Consider the following 5,077-nt stretch of genomic DNA (forward strand, 5'->3'; position numbering starts at 1 on the left):
TAGTTTTTGTTTAATATTTGCACTTGTCTTATGGTACCAAGATTATTAAAATGGAAAAAAGGACTTCTAATCTCTTTTTCATGATATCTTTTATCTGATGTCTCTTACAGAAGAAAGGAATTAATTTCTCACTTTTTATTTAATGTGTTAAATATGTCAGTCTTTTCCTTTATAGCTAATGCTTTTGTTATGGGTTGAATTGTGTCCCCCCAGAAAAGGTATGTTGAAGTCCCACTCCCCACTACCTCAAAATGTAAACTTATTTGAAAATAGGGTTGTTGCGGATATAATTACTTATGATGAGGTCATATGCAAAAATGAGGGTCTTTATAATAATAAGACTTGTATTCTCTCTCTCTCTCTCTTTTTTTTTTTAGGATTTTATTTATTTATTTGAGAGAAAGAGAGAGAGAGGGAGTGGGGGAATAAGCAGAGGGAGAGAGATAGGATGACTCTACATTGAACACCGAGCCTGATGCAAGGCTCAGTCTCATGACCCTGAGATCATGACCTGAGCTGAAATAAGAAGGGACACTCAACTAACTGAGTCACCCACGTACCCCAAGACTGGTAATCATATTAAAAGAAGAAAATTGGGGTGCCTGGGTGGCTCAGTGGGTTAAAGCCTCTGTCTTCAGCTCAGATCATGATTCCGGGGTGCTGGGATTGAGCCCCACATCGGGCTCTCTTCTCAGCAGGGAGCCTGCTTCCTCCTCTCTCTCTCTGCCTGCCTCTCTGCCTACTTGTGATCTCTGTCTGTAAATAAATAAATAAAATCTTAAAAAAAAAAAAAAGAAGAAGGAAATTTAGAAACAGGCACACAGAGAGAAGACCATGTAACAACAGAGGCAGAGATTGGAATGATGGCCGTCACCAGAAGCTGGGGAGAGACAAGGAAAGATTCCATCCAGTCTCAGAGGAAGGATCGGAGACCTAGAGTCTCGGAACTCTGCTGACACCTTGATTTTGAACTCCTGGCCTCCAGAGCTGTGAGAGAATGAATTTTTGTTGTTGAAAGCACTTGTGGCACTTTGGTCCAACAACCTTAGAAAGCTAATATGGATTTTCATACTATTTCCAAGAAATCTTTTTAAAAAAGATTTTATTTACTTATTTGGCAAAGAAACACAGCAAGAGAGGGAACACAAGCAGGGGGAGTTGGAGGGAGAGAAGCAGGCTCCCCATAGAGCAGGGACCCTGATGTGGGACTGGATCCCAGGACCCTGGGATCATGACGTGAGCCGAAGGCAGACGCTTAACAACTGAACCACCCGGGCAACCGGAAAAAATCTTTCCTAATGGTGCTACGCAGGCATTGCCATATATTTTTTTCTAAAAGCTTTACAGTTTGGCCTTTCATAGTTCAATAGTAGCATTCAACTCTAACTTACGTGTGATGTGAGGTAAGGATTAGTAGCCAGTTGTCCAACACTGTTCATTGGAGAGTCCATTTTCTTCCCTACTGATTTTAATGTTTCTTCTATCATAGAGCAGGCTTTCCTAGGGCTAGGCTTTTTTTTTCCCCCCCTATTGATCTAACTGTCCATCTTTGTATCCATACCATTGGGTTTTTTAAATTGTGGTAAAATATACATAAATTTTACCATTTTAACCACTTTTGTGTGTAAAATTCAGTGATATAAAGTACATTCACTTTGTTGTGCCACCATCAACACTATACATCTCCAGAATGTTTTTATCATCCCAAATCAAAACCTTGTACCCATTAAACATTCTCCCTTCCCTCAAGCCCTAGTAACCACCATGCTGCTTTCTTTCTCTATGACTTTGACTATTTTAGGTACCTCATGTAAATAGAAGTATAGAATATTCGTCCTTTTGTGTCTGGCTTATTTCACTTAGCATAATATCGTCAAGATTCATCCATATTGAAGTAGAAAATCAAAACGAATTTTACAAGCTAAAAATTATAACACTAGTGGTTTTGGTATTTTTCTCATATATTTTCTTTTACCAGATATATATATATACACACACACACACACACACACACACACACAATGTGGCTTCAAATTACTGTCTTGTGTCCCTTTATGTCAACCTGAAGCATTCCCTTTAGCACTTCTGGGAGGGCAAGTATAGTGGTAATGAGCTTGTTCAGCTTTTGTTTATCTAGGAATATCTTAATTTCTCCCTCATTTTTGAAGGACAGCTTCACTGGGTACAGAATTCTCTGTTGACTTTGTTTTGATTTCAGTATTTTTTATACATTATCCCACCATCTTAGGGTCCCTGCTGTTTCTGCTGGGAAATTGACTTGTTACCTTATTGAGCATCTTCTATGCTTCTATGTGATAAGTCTTTTTTTTTTTTTTTTTTTACTGCTTTCAAGATTCTCTCTTTGTCTTTGACAGTTTGATTACAATATATCTTGGTATGGACCTCTTTACTTTACAAATTTTAGTTTGTAAAATTTGTTTTGATTTTCTATGGTATTTAAAGTTGAATGCATAGATAATCATAAATCTATGTTCATGGGTCCAAAATATATAAAGATGTAATTTGTGACATCAATAACATGAAGTGGTAGGGTGACAGAACTGTAAAAGAATAATTTTTGTATGCAGTTGAGGTTAAGTTGGAATCAAATCAAATTAGATTGTTATAATTCTAGGATATTAAATGTAATCCCCATGGTAACCACAAAGAAAATATCTATAGAATATACACAAAACAAAATGAGAAGGGAATCAAAACATGCCACTGTAAAAATTTAACTAAACATGAAGGAAGGCAGTAATGGAGGAAGTGAGGAACCAAACATTTTAAGACATACAGAAAACAAATAAATGGCATTTTTAACTATATTGGATTAACTACCTAATCAAAAGGGATGGAATAAAATGTGGATAGATACAGCAGTCACCCCCAGAAGGAAAGCAGCCAATTTGACTGCAGGAGACAGACATAAGAAGAATGAAGAAAAGCTGTGAGATTTCTTAGATTTTATAGGATGGGACTATAGAGCTATTCAGCTGTGAATACACAATGTTCTCCAAGTCAAGAGAAAAAGACCCCCCAAAGTGATTCAGAGATGATGAAGTCTGCCTCCTTGGTGTTAAAATACAGAAATCATTTGCCTGAGTTTCAGCAGACCAGACAACCTGTGCTCATAGCTGTAGGATTGGTGCCTACAAATGCTGTGGGGTCAGACCACCCAAAGCCATAGAGGGCAGACCCTTGACCAACAGAGTGATGGGGTATGGCTGTCTCCACCTAGATTTCAAAGAATGGACCCACCCAGATCTATGATATCCAAATCAGACAGAAGATCACAGAGAGGGTGAGGTTGAAGTGAGCCCCCTGCTAGCAAAATGCCTGCTGGAGTCATGCCCCCAGAACCCCAGACCAGCAGAGCCACCAGTGTGTAATTTCAGACAGGGAAGCTGCAGGTACACAAACTCAACCCATGAGAGCTGCCATCTGAGCCACCCCAGAAAAGCCATGGGGGCAAGGAGACCCCAATATTCCCAGAATATGCTACCCTCACCACACTGGGCCTGGCAGGCAGAACATCTAATTTAAGATTATTTAAGCCTTAAAATTTGATGTTTGTCCTGTTGGATTTGGACTCACAAGATTGCCTCTTTCTTCTCTATTTCTCCTTTATGAAATGGGGAATTTACCCTATGCCTGTCCCACCATCATATTTTGGAAGCCCATGACTTACTTTATTTCACAGATTCACACCTGGAGAGCGATTAGCCTCGGAATGAACTGACCTTAAATCTAATCCATATCTGATTTAGATGATATTTATATGAGATTTTGAACTTCAGAATTTTGAGTCGATGCTAGAACAAATTAAGGTTTTCAGGACTGTTGAGATAGAGTGAATGAATTTTGCATGCAGCAAAGACATGAATTTGGCGGGCTAAGTCTGAGGGCTCCACCTCCAGGGATGAGGTAAATGTCCTCATATAAAAGGCCTGAGAGCAGTTCCTTGCCCCTTTTGTGATGTGAGAACACACTGAGAAGCCTTAGACCCAGAAGAAGACCCTCACCTGACCCCATTGGCAAGACCAATATCTTGACTTACAACCTCCAGAACTGTGATAAATGAATTTCCATTGTTTGTAAGTCACTAATCTGTGGCATTTTGTCAGAGCAGCCCAGACGAACTCAGATGCTCTCCTATGAAAAGACATGGGGTGGATGAATAGGTTGAAAAAATAAGATCCATCCCTGATATGAGGAAGTTGAGCGGCAACGTGGGTGGTTTGGAGAGTTAGAAAGGAATAAATGAAACAAGATGGGATCAGGAAGGAGACAAACCGTAAGAGACTCTTAATCTCACAAAACAAACTGAGGTTTGCTGGGGGGATGTGGGGGTAGGGATACGGTGGCTGGGTTATGGACATTAGGGAGATAGATATGTGCTATGGTGAGTGCTGTGAAGTGTGTAAACCTGGTGATTCACAGACCTGTACCCCTGAGGCTAAAATATACTATATGTTAATAAAAAAAAAATTTAAAAAGAAATAAGATCCAGTGCTATGATATGCTGTCTACAAGAGACTAACTTTAGATTGAAAGACACAGGTAGACTGAAAATGGAGGGAAGAGAAAAGATATTCCATGCAAACAGTAACCCCAAGAAAAGCAGGAGTGGCTATACATATATAAGGCAAAATAGGCTTTAAGTCAAAGATTGTCTCTAGAGACAAAGAAAGTCACTATATAATGATAAAAGTTCCATTCAACAGGAAGGTATAACGATTATAAATGTATACACATTCAATATCAGAACCCCTATATATAAATACTGACAGATCTGAAGGAAGAAATTGACAGTGATACGATAATAGTAGGGACTTCAATATTGCATTTACAATAATGGTAGAACACTTAGAATATCAAGAAGGAAACAACTGATTTGAAAAACGCAATATGCCAAATTGACCTACTTAACATATACGGAACTTTCCAGCCAACAGAAGAAGAATACACATTAACATTTTCCAGGGTAGAGCACATGTTTGATTATAAAACAATTCCTTACAAATTTTTTGAAATTTAAATCATTCCAAGTATCTTTTCCAATCACAGTAGAATG

The sequence above is a fragment of the Mustela nigripes genome, chromosome 2, assembly GCF_022355385.1.
Source record: "Mustela nigripes isolate SB6536 chromosome 2, MUSNIG.SB6536, whole genome shotgun sequence".
In the NCBI taxonomy this organism is placed as follows: domain Eukaryota; kingdom Metazoa; phylum Chordata; class Mammalia; order Carnivora; family Mustelidae; genus Mustela; species Mustela nigripes.